Raw genomic sequence first — 19643 nt, 5'->3', positions numbered from 1 at the left:
CACACACACAAACAATGCCTGCATCAAAATGAAAGCCCATGACCCATCAAAGGGCACTGTGCACAGAATGAACGACTGTGCAGAATAGGAAGAAACATCTGTAGACAGCACATCTGCTAAGGACTGATGACCAGGATCCACAAAACTTGCCACAACACAGCAATAATAATAAACAAGCACCTTGATTTAAAAAATGGGCAAAGGAGTTGAACCAACACTTCTACAAAGTCATACAAATGCCAACAAGCCCATGGAGAGATTCGGAGCATCACCAGTCAGAGGATGCAGAGTCAGGACCAGGCATGACTGCCCTTCCACAGGATATCTGCTGCTGCAAAACCAGGGGGAAGAACCCCATAGGACCTAAAGAAATGGTGTGTTGTTGATGGAGGAGAATAAAGTACGGCTTCTGGGGCAGACAGCACAGCAGGCTGCAGTCAACCATCACGAGACACATATGGGCTCCACTCCCGTGGTGGATGCTCTGCCACGTGCACCACTGTGGTCCATTGTCCAACCATAAATGAAAAAAAGTTGACCCAGGCTACAACCTGGGTGAATCTTGAAGACATTATACTTACTGAAACAAGAGAGACAACTCAGTGGGTGCAGCCCATACATGTAACCTCAGCATCTGGGAGCATCGGGTTTTCAAGGCTAGCCTTGGTACATCTTGAGTTTGAGGTCAACCTGGGATATATGGTATCATGGATAGTGTCATGGAGAGAGAGAGAGAGAGAAGAGAGAGAGAGAGAGAGAGAGAGAGAGAGAGAGAGAGAGAGAACAAAAGGACTGATGTATAATTCCATTTATATGAGATACAGTAGAAACATACAGGCAGAACGAACAGAATGGTGGTTCCCAGGGGCTGGGGAAGGAGTCTGGAGGCCAGTGTTTAATGTGTTCAGGGTTTCGGTTTGAGGAGATGTTGTTTGCAAACAGGTGGTGGTGATGGCTACACAGTGATATGAATTTGCTTAGTGCACTACACTGTGTGTTGAAAAATGACTAACCCGGTAAACTACAGGCTTTGGGTATTCACCACAGTATTAAAAAAAAAAAAAAAAAAAAAAAAAAAGAGCAGCCTCCCTGGCCCACTGTCCTCCTCTTTGGCCCCAGCAGTGACACAGCAGCTCATAGCATTCTAGGTCGCTTGACCATCAGCATAGCCTCAGTCACCCCCTCCTCTTTTGCAAGGTGGCCTTGCTGCTTCAGGTCCATTTCTTCCCACCTGGAACCTGGCCTTGTGGTTTGTTTGCACCAATGCCATGTGGTGGAGGTGAGTGTGCCAGCTTTGTGTCTAGTGTTCAGGAGACTTTGATTGATTCTGCTTGTAACTCTGTCATTGCAATCAGAACATGGAAGCTAGCCTGCCGGAGGATGAATATTCCAGTTATCCAGAGCGTTCCAGACCATCCTACAGCCTCCTGGTCTCTTAACACAGACAGATGCCATCCATGATTGGCAGTTTGTCTAGACTGCATGTTGCTAACTGCTGACTGGATATGGATGAGTAGATCTGCACAGACCTGAAGAGCTGTCCATTTGACCTTGACTCAGAAGCAATGTAAATGTTCATTATGCTAAACCACTCTTGGGGTTGTTTGTTATGCAGCAATAGCTGACTGATACAAAATATTTTACGTATAGACCTTCTTGTTTTCACTACTGTTAATAAGCTACTTTGGGCCTCAGTTGATTTTTACACTGTTCTTTACAAGTTCCATCTTCTGTGTGAGCTTCCAGTTTATTTCTTTATCATGAATTGGAAACCAAAGGCACTGACTAGTTTTGAGTTTGGGGTATTGTATTAGTCACTTTTCTGTTGCTGTGATAGAAACGCTGACCAAAACAACTTATAAAAGGAAGAGTTTATTTGAGCTTACGGTTCCAGGGGAATTACAGTCCGTCATGGCAGGGAGGCATGGTGGCTGGAGGTGGCTGGAGCAGGAGCAGCAGAAGTGAAGCTCTCACATCATCATGCAGGCACAGGAAGCAAGAGAACAACTGGAGATCCGGCAAGGCTTAAGAACTCTCTAAGCCCACCCCCAGTGACGTGCTTCCTCCAGGATAGCCACACCTTCTAAAACCTCATCTGGGTTCAAAATGTCCAAATACTTGGAGCCTAGTGGGGACATTTTCATTCAAACCACCACAGGTATCTTTTCTTCACTTTTCTTTTTGAGACAGGGTCTCCCTGTAGTCTTGGCTGGCCTAGAACACACTATGTAGACCAAGCTGACCTCAGTCTCTCAGAGATCCACCTGCCTCTGCCTCCTGAGTGCTGGGATTAAAGGTATGCACCACCATGCTCGGCTCTGATTTCAGTTTTTAATCATATGACTCTAGCCATATGTTGCTATTTATAGCCCACTTGTCAGATAATACCCAAAGACATGTTATGACAGTCTTCATGACTGGAATTTTGCCTACTATTTCTTATGCTTCTAACGGTTTTTGTAGTATGCATTTAGTAGCTTGCTCTCTACCATATGCATATTTATGATGTTATATTGCACATTCATTTATGTATATCTCCACCTAGCATGAACGAGGGAATATTGTAAAATTTTATACTTATTTAAAACTCTTGTTGGGCATGATGAGGCACACCTTTAATCCCAGGACTCCGGAGACAGAGGCAGAGGCAGGTGGATCTATGAGAGTTCAAGGCCAGCCTGGTCTACATAGTTTGTTCCAGCTGGGGCTATGAAAAAGACCAAAAAGACCAAAAAAATTCTTTTAAAGATTTATTTATTATTTTATTTTATGTGTATGAGTGTTTTACCTCCATGTATGTAAGTGTACCAGGTGTGTGTCTGGTGCCTACAGAGGCCAGAAGAATGTATCAGATCCCCTAGAACTGGAGTTATGGACAGTTGTTAGCTGCCATATGGGTGCTGGGAACTGAACTCAGATCCTCTGCAAGAAAAATCAGTGTTCTTAATCACTGAGTCATCTCTCTAGCCCCTAATTTTTTAATTACTTATTATCGTGTGTGTTTGTTTGTGTTGAGTGTGGGTATACACAAGCCACAGTACATGTGTGGAGGTCAGAAGACAACTCTTGGGAGTTGCTTTTCTCCTTCGACCTAGTTTTGAGGCAGGGTCTCTCTTTCTGCCATGTTGTGTACATCAGACTACCTGGCCTGTGAGCTGCTGGGACTTCTGTCTCTGCTCCCATGCCACCATAGGCATGCTGGAATTACAGATATGGACCACTTCATCCTGCTTTTTTATGTGGATTCTGGGATTTGAACACAGGTCATTAGGCTTGTGCAGCAAGCACTTTAACTGATGAGCCATCTCTCTCTGGCCCTGTACACTTTTGAATGTCCCCTTTGTAAGTGGGAAAGCTAAGGCACAGAGGTTAGGTAATGCTCCACTGGTGCAGAGCTGAGAAGTAGCAGAGGATTTGCATCCAAGCCTGCCTCGTGGCTCCAACCTGATAGCCTTTTCTTGCAGCAGGCACTATTTTGTCAGAATAGACAGCCTCTGTACAGCTTAGCCTTGACTCTGCTTCATCTGATAGGAAGTCCATCCCTCCCACCCACCATTTCCCTGATGTCATCCTAGCCTGGTTTACTCAGAAGGCAGAGCTAGGGTGAAAGTCCATGTAGCCTTGCTGGAGTGGAATGCCAGAGCAACAGGAGTGGAGAAAGGGAAGTAAGGTGGGAAGGAGGGCAAGACAGGAAGATGGTCTCTAAGCCAGTTACTGCTTGTACCTAGCATAATTAGCCAGGGTCCTTGAGGGACCATGCCAAGGTTGAGTGTAAGACTGCATTTCAGGCCAGCACATGAGGAGGATGCTGGAGAGCTACCCATCAGCCTCCATCTCCTGTTGGTAATGGAAGGTGGAAGGTTTGCCCCCTTGGGTATCAGCTCCCCTGCATGTGCTGGTTTGGGGGGAAGGGATGATGTTTGAGGGACCCAAGCTGGCCCAGTGACAGTAAAGAAATCCTAGGACTGGCAGAAAGAGGCATGGTGCGTGGGCACAAGGCTGTACTCTCAGGTGTGCCATGTGAATCTGCTATAATCGGACATCCTAATTTGCCATAGTCCCCACCCTTCCCTACTGCTTCTTGTGGCAGTTGGATCCTAAGTGTTCTGCAGCACACCATGGTGTTGTCGAGAAGCGTTGAGCACTTTAAGAGGTTAGACATACTGGGAGGTTTTCTGGTCACTACAGCCGAGCCTTGAAGAGGACTCCAGTCTCTCTCTCTCCTCTTTTTCATTTCCCAGCAGGAGTTAAGCAGTTTTGCTCCACCATGTGCTCCCATCATGATGTGCTGACTCACCCAAAGCAACAGGGCCAACACCCACAGTCTGAAAGCTCTAAAGCTGTGACCTGAAACAAGCGTGGTCATCTCAGGAGTTCATGACAATGATGGGCAGCGACTGACAAACTCCCCAACAACCAGTGGCAATAGCCACTGCTTCTGTGCACAGCTGAGACAGGAGGGTCCGTTACAGTCATGTCTCACAGAACTAGGAAATTAAAGGTGAGGAAGCAGGTTCTGTGGAAAGAATGTCTTTCTTTTTAAAAAGATTTTTTTAAAAAGATTTTTAATTGTTTATTTTATGTGTATTAGTGTTTTTCCTGCATGAATGTAAGTACATTCATGTTATACAATGTCCAAAGAGGCCAGAGAGGGCATCAGATCCCCTGGAACGGGAGTTACAGATGGTTGTTAGCTGCCATATGGGTGCTGGGAACTGAACTTGGGTCCTCTGGAAGAGCAACCAGTTCTCTTAACTGCTGAACCATCTTTTTAGCCTCAAGAATATATTTCTTGGTGAGAAGAAAAACCCAAGTGGCTTTCTTCATTCAGGCAGTCATCCTTGTTCCCTAGAGGCCCTTGAATGTGCAACACCCTGTCAGGGGCTAAAGTACATTCCTCAGTGGCATGATGCAGCCATGTGATGCAGTGGTCAAGGAAAGTGCTACGCCACTGAGCTGCATCCTCAGCCCTAAAGCTTGTTCAGATGTGTGGCTGGATGGTCCTGGGAATCCAGGGTCTGTATATCTGATTCTGAAATTCATCCTCAATGGGTAGCAGCCACTTCTTGTCTCAAATGGTTCCACTATCACCACATTCCAGCCAGTGGGGTTGGGGAAAGCAGGAGGGGGCACTTTTCTTTAAGAACACAATCCAGGGGCTGGAGAGCTGGCTTTGCAGTTAAAAGCATTGACTGCTCTTGCAGAGGACCCAGGTTTGCATCACAGCACCCACAGCTAACAATTGGCTGTAACTTCAGTTCCAGGGGATCCGACTCCCTCTTCTGGCCTCTGTGGGCATTGCATGCATGTGGTGCACTTACCTACATGCAGGCAAAATACTTGTACACATAAAAATAAGTAGAAAATTAATTTTTAAAAATTTTATGTATATTCATGTATTGCCTGCATGTAGGTAAGTGCACCCATGTCGTGCAATGCCCGAGGAGGACAGAAGAGGCTGTCGGATCCCCTGGAACTGGAGTTATAGACAGTTGTTAGCTGCTATGTGGGTGCTGAGAGTCAAACCGGGTCTTCTGCAAGAACAACCAGTGTTCTTAACCACTGAGCCAGCTCTCCAGCCCTAATAGATAATTTTTTAAACTAATGAAACCCAGAATTTCCATTTGTGTTACATTATCTGAAAGTTATCACTTCACCATAATCAATGTGCTGGCAGCTTCAGGTGTCAACTTGACGCTCCTGGGAAGAGGAAACCTCAATTGGGAAATTGCTTCTATTGGATTGGCCTGTGGTATGTCTGTGGGGTATTTTCTTGATTATTGAGAGATTTGGGAAGACCCAGTCCACTCTGGGCAGTGCCACCCCTGGGCAGGTGGTCCTGTGTTGTATAAGAAAACAGACTGAGCACAGACCAGAGAGCAGGTCAGTAAGGAGTGTACCTCCATGGCCTGTGCTCCAGGTTCCTGCACTGCGTTCCTGCCTTGGCTTCCCTTGCTGATGTGATCTGTAAGCCAATTAAACCCTTTCCTTCCCAAGTTGGTTTTGGTCAGTGTTTTTATCACAGCAATAAAAAGTAACTGGGACAACCAGTTAGCTGCAAAAAAGACCAGCAAATGTAGATTTAGTCAGATATCAATGTTCACTGCCTCTATGTATCTGGTTTTTGTCACTCTCACAAAATTCCTGAGGCTGGTTACTAAAGAGGTTTATTTACCCAGACTTTGGAAGCCGAAAGTCTAAAATTAATAGTAGTAGTTGTAGACTACTACTGCTGTGAAATGCTGTCCTCTAGACGGGACATGACTGTTGTACACAGGAACTCACAGCAACTATAGTGACCTGCACAATATCAAAATCAGGGAGCAAACAAGCAAGTGCTTTTACCTGTTGAGCCACCTCACCACCCTCCTCCTCCAACTTCCATGGGCATAAAACACATTACAGGCCCTGGGAACAGGGATGGCCAAACGGAGTGTTAGCAAACAACACAGCAGCAGAGACTTGAACAGCAGGCATGTGGCCAGGCTTGTGAGCCTTTGAACCGGGGGCATGCCGATCTTCTCTGTATCATTCCAGTCCTGAAGTAAGCATTCAATATTTCATTTCTGCCTTTTCCATGAAAGAGATGGGAGCTACTGGGTCTGGGAGATGGGAAGAGATGCCCAGAGTGGAGCGGGCCAGCCCACCTGGTCAGCCCATCTCAGCCAGCTTACCAAAGCCACAGAGCTCATTCTGTGCTTACTATGCACCACTGAGATTCCACAGTATACTTTGTTATGCAGTATTATCGTGGCCTTTGCTAACTGATACAGAAAGAATTATAACTAAGCAAGCATAATACAACATGGCAAATACTATAGTGGCAGTAATAACAGTTAGAGGTGTTGGACTATGAGCCAGGGAATGTCAGCTTAGAATTCATCCTTCTAACCTTTGGGGCTTCCTCTCCTCTTCCTCCCTTCCTTCGTTCACCTCCTGGCCTCAGTTCTTGGTAAACATTTAGTGAATGAGGAAGTCCCAGACAATGGTTTTCCCATTGGAGCTCAATGACATATGGGTATCTCACCCTTGACTCTTGTCTTCCTCTATTGTTTATAGAGTAACTCTATTTCAAATCCCAACTGGCCCATAAGAGCCACAAAAAGGCCCCTAAGGCCTCTCTCCATCTGGTCCTTGGCCAATGAGGCTACTTCCATCTCTGCCGCCAGCCAGCCTGCTTCACTCAACGTGATGGTCCAGTCCCATCCTTCTCCCTGACATAATTTAATTCTTCTTTGTTGCTGAATGAAACTCCGTTGTTTTTATTGTTTTTGTGGGACTGAAGATTGAACCCAGGGCTTCATGCCTGCTACCCAAAGGGGAAGTCCTGGAGGGGAGGGAGAGTCACATCCTATAACCACAGCAAGCAAAACTATGGCTGACCATGCCCAGAGCAAGTATCTATGGTGTGACCAATAGGAAGCTGGTGTCTGGGAGAGCCACGGGGGTGGGGGTGGGGGTGCAGGGAGGTGATCTTCCAGAGACCATCAGGAAAGCACTGGCTTTGCCATCCACTGAGCTGGTTTTGAACCTGGCACAGTCATAAGAATCCTTCAGCAACTTATTCCACTTCTCAGAGCCTTATTTCTTTGACTGTAAAATAAGGTCAATAAACCCCATTATCTCCTGTTGTGGGAAGTATAAAATGGAATAACGGAGGATCTTGAGAAATATAGGTTCCCATCCCTACTTTCCCATCGTTCTGAGCCTAGAGAAGAAAACTGAGCCACCAAAGCCAAGATTCCTCATAGACACTCCTAGCAGGGAAGTGGACATGGGATGGTAGACTGATCAGAGCCAGGACTTTGGGCATAGCCAGCCCAGAGCTCTGCTTCCTGGCTGCGCCATCTTGACCAAAGCCTATTACCCCAGCGAGCCCCTGGCCCCTTCTCCACACTGTCCACAGGGCAGACACTGAGGCACTGAAATCCCTATTGCACAGACCACTTGAATGGGGTTGAATCATATGGCTTGAACAGAAAGATGAGACCAGAGTTTCCATATGTTTCCTAAAGAGCAATTGGCCAGTATGACTGTTTCTACAAGAGGGTCTGCCAAGTGCCCGCTCCTCTATCCCTGTCCTTGGCACCTTGGCCCCATTCAGAGCAGCTGAGAGGAAAAGTGAAAGGGGCCACGCTGGCCTGGAAGAGGTGGATGGGTGCTACCTCTGTCCTGTGTGAGAGCACACAGGACTGGAAGGGGGCTGGGCCTGGCTGCTGCTTTCATGCTCTATATTTACCACCTCTGGTCCATGTGAAGCCTGCCCAGCGCCTCCCTGGCTCCGGGGCACCGTTATCACTGGTCTGCATGCCTTATCTCCTAGCAAGGCTCAAGCGGTGGCTGCTTTCAGGTTTGAACACCACAGATCGGACTTCAAATGCTTTCTACGTGACAGCCTGTGCTTGCAGCTCTCCCTGGTCCCTCACCTTGGTCTCTGCCCCTCCACAGTGGCTCAAAGAGAGCTTCCTAAAAAAAACTCTCCCACCCCAACAAGCCACTTTGCAGTCACTCTCTCACCATCTGAACTTCCCCCCCAAAGTGGCCAATGCTGTCACACAAGGACACAACCAGTGGTCCCATGATAAGCCAGGGCACTACAGCCCTCAGACGGACACCTTTTCTCACTAAGGGAGCCATTAAGGCAAGCATCCTCCTAGGACTATTCTTCCCAAAGCTCAGATTTCCTCAGGGGCTACTGCAAACCCTTCTAGAGCTCTAGGCTCAGCTGAGGGATGCTCCCTGGTCCTCTGTAGGGGACTCCACTGTGTTCCTTTCTGAACTCTGCTCAGCTGGAAGCCGAGTTCCTGACCAATATTAACTCCTCACCGACCCAGCAGCAGAGGGTAAGGCTCCCTTGAAAGGGCTGCTTTGAAGCTGGTGGTGGGCACTGAAGATCTCCAGAGCAGGCAGAGCAGTGGAGAACTTGGAAGGTTCTCTCCATTATAAAGGAGACAGGCTTGGGCCGGGTAAGGTGGTGCATTCCTTTAGTTCCAGCACCCTGGAAGCAGAGGCAGGTGGATCTCTGTGAATTTGAGACCAGTCTGGTCTACATAGGGAGTACAAGGTCAGCTGGGGCTACAGGGAGACCTGTGTTACAAACAAAAGGATCCAAGATTACCTCCAGGAGGGAGAACAGAAGCAACAAGAAAGCCACTTCTGCCAGCAGGGTCCTTGATTCCCCCACATAATGGATGGCATGGGTCCAGAGGAGTGGACAGAGGGACAGGGACAAAGTCCTTCTTGCATTTAATGAGCTGTGGCCATTTCCTCCCTGCCTCTGTTGACTGTGCTTTTCGTCAAAAAGGATTCCTGGAGGGCTGGAAATGTGACTCAGTTGGCAGAGTACCTGCCTAGCATGCATGCCCAAGTACCCCACAAAGCTGGGTGTGTTGGCACATACCTCCAATCTCAGCACTCAGAAGGTAAAGGAAAAAGGATCAGATGTTCAAGGTTATCCTCAGCTATGTAACAAGTTTGAGGCCAGTCTGAGATACATTAGACTCATCTGAAAAGAAAAGTACTCATGGAGAGCCCACACTGGAAGGCTCTGCTGGGTTCAGCTCTGAGGCTCTGTGTGACTACTAGGAAACTTCCCCATTCTCCCTGACTATCAGACCAGCCTGAGTTCACATCCTACCTTATCCAAGTCTAACAGGGGGTTGTGAATTTGTACATGCCAAATCCATAGAACCTGTGGAAGTAGATTCCCTTGAAAAGGGGGCTTCAAATACATGATTAAGGAAGCTAAGATGAGGCCCTTCTGGATCCTAAATCCAAGGTCAAGTGCTTTGTGAAGAATACTGTTCTCTAGCAGTTTCCTCTAAGATAAAACCTTTCATCTTGGAGGGAAGTTCACAAGACAGGGATGTTCTAAGGGGAGGCTAACATCCAAGGCTGCAGGGAAACTCCTTAAACTCAGAAAAAACAACTCAATAGCTTCAGGAAGTTCCTAAAACAGACCAGATTGACTAGGCCTCTCCCTCTCCAAACTTATATGAGCTCTAAGGACTGATGAGAGGCATTCTTGACAAATTAAGCTGCCTGAAAGAGGCAGAGACCAGCCTAGCTGCCTAGAAGAGGCTCAGACCAACCGAGCTGCCTAGAAAGGACACTCTCCAACCTCTTGTGCTGCCTGCAGGATGTGCAATGTGCTCCGGGTTTCCTGCTTTTGAAAGCTTTCACCCATACTGAGTGGGCTCTGGAACGCAGCTGTCTTTGAGTCATCTCTGCTCCTGTAAGTAACCCCTCACCCCCACACCCCTGTAAGTAACCTCAATAAACTCACTGGCTCACCAGGATGGACTTGGTAGTTGGTATTGTTACTTGAATCCGTCACTGGTTCCCTATCTGGAGTGAAGAGAGGTTTGTTCACGTTTCCCCAGGAAGAGTGTTACACATGGGTACAGATGGAAGACCATGTCAAAAAGGAGGCAGAAAGGAGCCTCCCTCAGCCTTTAGAGGTGACACAGCCCTGCAAACACCTTTTCAACTCCTGCCTCCAGGCTGGGAGAGTACACTGTGGCTACTTTGTGCTCATCTGTTACGGCAACCCAGCAAACTAACACACTGTCCGCCTTTCTGCAGAGTGAACCGGGGGTGGGCCATTCACAGGGCCAGCAGTGAGGATGAGCCAGCACTCGAGGAGGTGCTGGGCCCAGCTTGGCACGTGACATAGGCTCAGGAAGGACTTGCTGTTGTAAGGAACCCCTGTTCTGTAATGAGTTTCTACCGGGCCCTGAAATGTAAAGACAAAGACTGCTGCTCATATACGCCCATCTTTTAGTGGCCATCTTTGGGCTCCTGGACAAGAATGCATTCTAAGATCATATAAGTCAAATTCACTGCATGTAAGGCAACTGACACTTATCTGCATTTAGGCATGTGCCCTGAGCAGCACATAGTGAATGTACCACCCAAGGAAGCTAACACCAGCATCCAGTGGACCAGCTCCCTTTTAAAATGTATATTTGTCTATAGGAACTCCTAATGTGCAGTTTTAAAAAGACTTTTTAAAGGTTTCTTTTTATTTTTAATTATGTGTACAGTTGGGGTAGAGAGTAGGTGCCCACAGAGGCCAGGGGCATCCGATCTTCTTAAGCCAGAGTTACAGGTGGTTGTGAGCTGCCTGACGTAGATACTGGGAATCAAACCCAGGTCCTCTACAAGATGATCAGCAAATGCTGTTAACTGCTGAGCTATGTCTCCAACCCCCATAAAACCTTCTTATTTAAAAATAACTACAAACTCATGGAACAGTGCAAAAGCAGCACACAGGAATGTGTGTGCCCTTATAGCTTCCCTCAGTGGTAACGGAACAGTCATGTTTCCTGTAACAGTATTTGGGTTAGCCACAGACCACACGTATGACTGCGATTGTATCATCTAGTGACATATTAACCATCTTCATTTGTGTGTGCTCTGTGGTGCTGGCAATAAAGAAGAATACCAGAAAGTGCCCTTGGAAAGTGACATGTGGCCGGGTGTGGTGGCGCATGCCTTTGATCCCAGCACTTGGGAGGCAGAGGCAGGCGGATCCCTGTGAGTTCGAGGCCAGCCTGGTCTACATAGTGAGTTCCAGGCCAGCTGGGGCTACAGGAAGACCCTGTCTCAAAAAGACCAAAACCAAAACAGAACAAAACAAAAAGAACAGTGACATGTACCAAAGACAAACGAAGCCAGGAGTGGTGGCACAGACCTGCAATCCCAGCTAACGGGAGGTGGTCTCATGGTTCAAGCCTTGCCTGAGCTTCAGAGGGAATTCAAGGCCAGCTTGGGCAACTTAGTAAGACCCTGTCTTAAAAAGAGGGCTGGTGATGTGGCTCAATGGTACTGTGCTTGCCTAATAAGTGGGAGGCCATGAGTTCAACGACTAGCACCAGAAAAAACAAGAACAAGAAAGACAGTTGCATTCCATCATCTCATGGTGTTGCTGCATTTGGGAGGGGTGATTATCCAGTTTGTTCCATGGAACGAACAAAAAATTGGATGTCAGGGAAAGGCAGAAGACACGCACGGGAGAAGGAGCAGGGACAAACAGGAGGAGCTTGGGAGAAAGGGAGGGAGGGAGGGAGGGTTGGAAAGCGGCAGTTCAGAGCTGTCTGCCTCAGCTGTGGGACAGCTACAGCCACAGGAGATCTGCCCCAACTTGGAATGAAAGGATCGAAGCAGAGAGTAGAGGAGAGAGAGTCCTCAGACATGGAGCAGAGGTAAACATTTACTAGAGAGAGAGAAAGAAAAGTCGAAATGACAACTCGCATCAGGATGGGAGGGGAGCCCACGCAGAGATCTGGGTCCCACACTTATAGGCTCCTGGGGCTGGCCTTTTTTCTAACTCCCTCCGTTTTCCCTCATGGGTGTTGCCTGGGATACCTTCCCTTGGTGCACTGAGAATGGGATGGCAAGGAATTCTGTGGCGGGAACCTCTGGACACTGACTTTTCCCACTCAGCACCTTTCCTTTGAGACCCATTCAAACTGTTGCCCAAATCCATACTTGGATCCTTTTTGCTATCCTGAGCAGTACTCCATGGATATCCAAGAGTGTTTAACCATTTACTCATTGAAGCAGGCTTGAGATCGTTTTGGTGTCTGGCTACTTACACCTGCTATGAACATCCACACACAGGTGTTGGGTATGGAAATAATTTTTCATTTCCCCAGGACAAATAACCAAGAGAGAGTTTAATTTTAAACCTCTCGGTTTTCCTGCACACAGCTCCTTAAAATTAAGATGCAGCCTCGTTCAGGGTAACCGAATGTGGAGGGGAGGGTCATGAAAACATTGATGAGTAAAAAGGTTTCTGAGTATTCAGTGACCAAATGTTACTTCAAAATCAAATGCAGAAGGAATCCAAGGTGTTCCCTGTAGCAGTCACTCCTCTGTGCCAGACGACTTCTCTGCATGGTTCTGAGCTCATACGTGGACACTGTGCACTGCACGTGCCATCTCCCAACACCAACAAATGCTGCTTTAAGTGCCTGCGCTCAGATTTAAAAACCACTGAATGTTGGCGTTGCAGTGTTTTCACTGTAAAGACAGCTTTCTGCTCTTACGGAAACAAAATGGTCTAATATTTTCCTACCACCACTCCTCAGCAGATAAGTATCAAATTAGTTTATCTTTGGATTGGATTGTGTTAGAATATTTGGTTTTAAAAGTAGTTATTTGGGGCTGAAGAGATGACTCAGCAATTAAGAGCACTGGCTGCTCTTGCAGAGGACTCCGGTTCAATTCCCAGCACCCCCATGGCAGCTAACAACTACCCTTAACTCCAGTTTCAGGGGAATCCAATACCCTTTTCTGACCTCCACGGGCATTGCATGACACGTGTGCACTTACATACATGCAGGCAATACACTCATACCTACACACACACACATATACACATACACACACAATAATAATAAATAAAACATATATTTAAAAAATAGTTATTTGAGGAGGGGCTGGAGAGATGGCTCAGCAGTTAAAAGTACTGACTACTCTTGCAGAGGACCCAAGTTTGAATCCCAGCACCCATATGGCAGTTAACAACTGTCTGTAACTCCAGTTCCAGGAGATCCGACACCCTCTTCTGGCCTCTGCAGGTTTGCATATATGTGGTGTACTTACATACATGCAGGCAAAATATTCATACACACATAATTTTAAATTACTACTTGAGTTACTAACAAGTTTGATTTTTTAAAAAATGATTGAATGAATTTTGCTTTGGGATTAGGACAGAATTTCTGATAATGTCTGATGTGTCCATAAACCTACTTGTGTTTCTCTGTACTATGTATTTATGCACAATGGCATTCTCAGTATTGACAATTATGAAATCAAAATACCAATCAATCCTGAAAATCATGCAAGATCTCTTCTACATCCTGCAGTAACAATGTTCATCCAAGACTGAATTTTGTTTTAAGACAGGGGGTCCCTGTAGTCCCAGATGGCCTGGAACTCACTATGTAGACCAGGCTGGCCTCAATCTCACAGAGATCTGCCTGCCTCTGCCTCCCAAGTGCTGGAATTAAAGGCGTGCACCACCATGTGTGGCTCATATTACACCACACACAGCAAGGCAGAATCTGTATATAAAACTCAAAAAGACAAAAAAACAAACCTAAACCAGCACATTCATTTCTGTGGCAGGTTGAATGGGAAATGTCCCCCAGGGGCTGAGGTACTTAAACACTTGGTCCCCAGTTGCTGGAGCTGTTTGGGGGAGTTATGGAACCTTTAGGAGGCGCAGCTTTGCCGAAGGAAGTACATCGCTGGGGGCAGGCTTTGAGGGTCTATAGCCTTGCCCCACTTGCAGTTCAGTTCCCTCTCTCTGCTTCTGACAGCATGTAGATGAGGATGTGGTTTCTTAGCTTCCTGCTCCAGCCACCAGCAGCCTCCTCACCATCATAGACCCTTGCAACTGTCAGCTCAAATAAACTCTTCCTTCTGGGAGTTGCCTTGGCCATGGTATTTTACCATAGCAACAAAAAGTAACTAATATAATCCCAATATTATACAAGTTTGCTTTGGTCACCAATCAATAGTAAAATTACACATATACCAACATGGGCCTTTCTCAATAAGATAACTGTGAAACCAATGGTAGGGTTGTTTTATTTTTAATTTTACTAACCCTGGACCATGACAGTAGGCTTGCAGTAAGATGCTCAATATACAGGCCTTGAGAGCAGCTCAGAGGCAGAGTTTGTGCTGAGTCTGTGTAAGGTATTTGGACTGATCCTCAGCAAAGAGCAAAGAGGAGAATGCAATGTATCTGCTGCAAAATACAGTAACCAGAGTTCTTTTAGCCATGGGCCTGAGTGAAAAACTTACCTCTTCTTCATATTACACATTTTTTTTTTCTTTTGGCTTTTTGAGACAGGGTCTCCCTGTAGTTCCAGCTGGCCTGGAACTCACTATATAGACCAGGCTGGCCTCCAACTCACAGAGATCTGCCTGCCTCTACCTCCCAAGTGCTGGGATTAAAGTTGTGTGGTACCATGCCTGGCTCATAGTACACAATTTTTAAAAAGTATTTTATTATTTTTATTTTATGTGTATGAGTGTTATGCCTGCATGTATGTAAGCACACTCATAATCATGCAATGCCCATGGAGGCCAAAAAAGAGCATCGGATCCCCTGGAACTGGAGTTATGGATGGTTGTTAACCACCATGTGGATGCTGGGTTTCAAACTCAAGTCTTCTGCAAAAGTAATCGGTCAGTGCTCTCAACTATGGAGTCACCTCTCCAGCCCTATATTACATAATTTTGATTTTCAAATAAAATACTAAGTACTTTATTTATTTATTTATTTATTTATTTATTTATTCAGTCATATAGTCTTTCAGAGCTAGGGTTGTAACCCAGGGCCATATACATGCTAAGCAAATGGTCTGTCACTGAGCTGTACCCCTACCCCATGAACAAGATTTTTCATGCCAGACTCTATGGTCAGGGGGGACATGGAACTTCTTCCTTATTTAAATATTTTATTTATTATTTTTATTTTATGTGTATGAGTATATTCCTGCATGTTTGTGAATGCACCTGTGTCCTGCAATGTTGCAGAGGTCAAAAGAGGGCTTTGGATTCCCCTGGAACCGGAGTTAAGGATGGTTCGTGGCTGTCATGTGGACGCTGGAAATCTAACCCGGGTCCTCTGCAAGAGCAGTCAGTGCTCTTAATCACTGAGCCATCTCTCCAGCCCCACTTCTTCCTTATTTAATGATGAAAGCTTCGAATTCTTTTTTAAAAATATTTTATTTTATGTGTATGCATGTATTACCTGCATGTAGGTAAGTGTACCTGTGTCGTGAAATGCCCGCAGAGGACAGAAGGGACTGTCGGATCCCCTAGAACTGGAGTTACTGACAGTTGTTAGCTGCCATGTGGGTGCTGGGATTCAAACCCAGGTCTTCTGCAAGAACAGTCAGTGTTCTTAACCACTGCGCTATCCAGCTCCGAAAGCTTCGAATTCTTGTTGTTGTTGTTGTTGTTGTTAAAAATGACTTTTTTACCTGTACAAGTGTTTTGGTGGCCTGAATGTTAGTTGGTATGTGTGCAGTACCCACAAAGGCTGGAAGAGGGCAACAGAGCCAAAGTCCCTACATGGGTTCTAGGAATTGAACCCGGGTCCTCTGGAAGAACAGCAAGTACTCTTAACCCCTGAACGACCTCTCCAGCCTTTAATGCTTCAAATTCTGAATAAGCATCATTGTTAAAAAAAAAATTTGCTTTCACAAAATTTCAAAACTTTTTCTTTTAACAAAATTATGAAATGTTTTGCTATCTTGAATTTTCATACTGGTCAAAATTACATGTGAAGAAATACCCTGTTCTTTCCGTGCCAACTGTGATGCAGAGACATCTTCAGATTTCAAATTCAAGCCAGAATAATGCCTGTCCACGGTAAGCTGCCCTATACCTTCCCACCCACCACTCTGTGCAGGTCTGCAGGGCCCCATAGGGCCTTGCTTACTATTAATGATGCTAGGGTCTCTCCACACACTTTACCTCCCGGTCTGCCCCTCCCTGGGTCTGTTCTGCCATTCCTCTGCACTAGTGATAGCCCCTGGACTGGGATTTCCTGTGCTAACCACCACCCTCCATCTTCTACCAGTGGTCAGTTAAGGAGGAGACAGTAGGACTATAGAGATGGCTCAGTGGTTAAGAGGACTGGCTACTCTTGCAGAGGACCTAGTACCCACATGGTAGCTAACAATCATTCATAACTCCAGTTCCAGGGAATCTGATGCCCTTTTTTGACCTCCTCAGCATTGATGACATGAGTCAATGCATTGCGTGGCATGGGTACACTTACATACATGCAGGCAATACACTCATACACATAAAATAAATTCTTTTAATTAAAAAAAAATAAAGAGGGGCAATGACTCCACCTGGCTTCTTGGATGTGACACAAGCCTGGACAATCAGGCCCCATTCAGAGATGGGCTGAGGAACCTTTAGGGGAAATCCTTTCTTCCCAGGTTCCAAAATAGAGGGGAGCTGAGGGGAGAACGTTACAGATGTGTTCCTTGGAAAACTGGCCTGGTACAGCTGTGCCTCAGCCAGTTGCTGATTAGTCCAGTTTCTGAGCCAAGCAATCACCTTGTGCTGAGGAGCCAGTCTCCTTCCTTGAACCCCTGCTGACAGGGCTGGCCCAGACCACCAGCCCCACCCTTCTTCCCTCTACGGTGGCTGGGTGGCCTCTGTACTGAGTGGCTACGCCACGGATGCTCCAGCATCACTGTCCTCACTCATTCTACTGTTGAGAGAATTCCAGACACTTGGGAGCCCAATGGGCTGGATTTAAAGCACAGACTCCCTAAAGCACAGTTAGCAGCTGTGTGGTCTTGGGGTACTTGCTTGCCCTTTCTGGACTTCATTTGTGTCAGGAACCTGAACTGAACCACATGATGCAGAGTACCTGGCCCTTAGTGAGCACTCAGTAGAGTCACACCATTCACACATCCTGAGCTGACACCACACCAAATATTGACACCAGGTCCCATTTATAATAGCCGCTTGTTGCATTTATTTTGGTTATTAAAATTAGCATACAAAGTAATGGGCTTCATTACAGCATCTTCAGATCTACTTTGTTCTGTTTCTGTTTTGAAACAGGATCTCATGTAGCCCAGGCTGGCCTCATTCTTATGTAGCTCAGGATGACCTTGAGCTCCAGATCCTCTTGCCTCTACCTCCCAAGCGCTGGGATTACAGGTATGCACCACCACATCTGGTTCATCCTTTGCTCTTATGGTCCCTTACAGTCCCCAACATGCCCCTACAGTCCCCTTCCGCCCTCCAGACCCCCCACTTCCTTGACACATGTTCTATTACCCTCTCTTCCTCTGCCCCTTAACACGTTTGTCCCTTCTCACAATCCCCTTTCTAGCGTCTAGACCTATGCTTCCCCCACATATATAATACACATATTTAAAAGTCAAAATTTATGAGAGAAAACATGCAGTATTTGTCTGAGTCTGTTTTATTTTGCATAACACAATGATTTCCAGTTCTACCCCTTTTCTGCAAGTTTAATAATTTTGTTTTTCTTTATGAATAAATAAAATTCCATTGTATAACTTACTACATTTTCTTTATCTGTTCATCTGTTGATGGACATCTAGGGTGGTTCCATTTCCTGCCTACTGTGAATAGTGTAGCAATAAACATGGATGTGCAAGTTTCTCTGTGGTAGGATTTAAAGGCCTTTGGGTACATGTCCAGGACTGGTATTGCTGGGTTACATAGTCATTCTACTTTTAGGTTTTCTTAGACACCTCTACACTGACTTCTTTTTTAAGAAATCTTTTAAACATTACCAATTTATTTGTATAAGTGCTTTGCCTGCATGTATGTAAGTGCACCAGTGTCATGTAATGCCTGCAGAGGTCAGAAGGGGGTGTTGGAGCCCTTGGAACTGGAGTTATGGCTGGTTGTTAACCACTATATGGGTGCTGAGAACTGAACCTGGGTCCTCTGTAAGAGCAGCCAGTGCTTTTACCTGCTGAGCCATCTTTCTACCTCTTCTACGCTGATTTCCATAGTGACGATACCAGTTCCCAATCCTAACTGAAGCAACTAAGAGCTCCTCTTTCCACATCTTTACCAGCATTAGTTTTCATTTGCTTTCTCGATGTTAGCCATTCTGATTGGCGCAAGATGGAATCTCAAAGTAGTTTTGGTGAAGCACACTGTTCTCAAAATAAAGTCCAGAAAGAAAGGGGACTGAGGCCATTTGGCCTCTGCTGGGCGGCAACCCTCAGAATTTCTATGTAAGCAGCAGCACGTGAGCAGCTGGTGGGATTGTCTGTCCTGTGAGCCTTCCAGCACAGAGACACTAGTACTGTCTGGCAGTCCCCTGGTCACAGATGAGGAAACCACACAGAGAGGGTATCTCCTCTGCTCTGAGACACATGGTTGGCAAGAGTACAATTAGAACCCATGGTCTCTATTTGGCCATGCAACTGTGGCCCATTTAAAGAACGATTTGGACAAATACCATGGCCAGTGCCAGGGGCCCACGGTTTCTGCTGTGTGGCCTGAGCCTGCTGTCAGAGGCTGCGGGGACAACCGGGTGATAACACCCTCAGCCCCAGGCTGCAGCCCTTCATTCCCGACAGCACTGTCGAGAGTCCCTTCTGCTATCTCTTAGATTAGCCATGGCTATTTTTATTCTGCCCTTGCTCAGGAAAGCAGCACAGCTTGGGCAAAGCCATGGGTAGAGGCCCAGGGAAGACTATCATTAGCCCACGAAGAAAAGAGAACTTGTGTTGCTATCTTTTAAAAAAAATCTTTAAAAAAAAAAACTTTGCCCTGAAAAGGACTTCTAAATTGAGTCCTGCTGCAGAATCCTCCTCTGGACTTTGGGGCTACCTACACTCACCAACACAACAGATCCACAGCCTCTCTTCAAACACCATCGACATGTCTGTTGCAGTAAAGTGAAGTCTAGCTTCCTGGTTTGGTGGAACAAGGCTCCAAGGGGATGGGGTTGATGAAGAAAGGGCGATGTGGCTTTCCTCCAGGCTTCTAGGCTCTCAGGCCAAACTACAAATTAAATTAGAATAGATTCCCAAGAGCAAAATCACACTTGGTTATGAATCTGAGATGGGGGATTGATGCTCCTTTAGCATATGACT

Source organism: Nannospalax galili, unplaced genomic scaffold (assembly GCF_000622305.1).
Source record: "Nannospalax galili isolate Female #2095 unplaced genomic scaffold, S.galili_v1.0 scaffold104, whole genome shotgun sequence".
Classification (NCBI taxonomy): domain Eukaryota; kingdom Metazoa; phylum Chordata; class Mammalia; order Rodentia; family Spalacidae; genus Nannospalax; species Nannospalax galili.
This window is presented reverse-complemented; position numbering follows the sequence as displayed.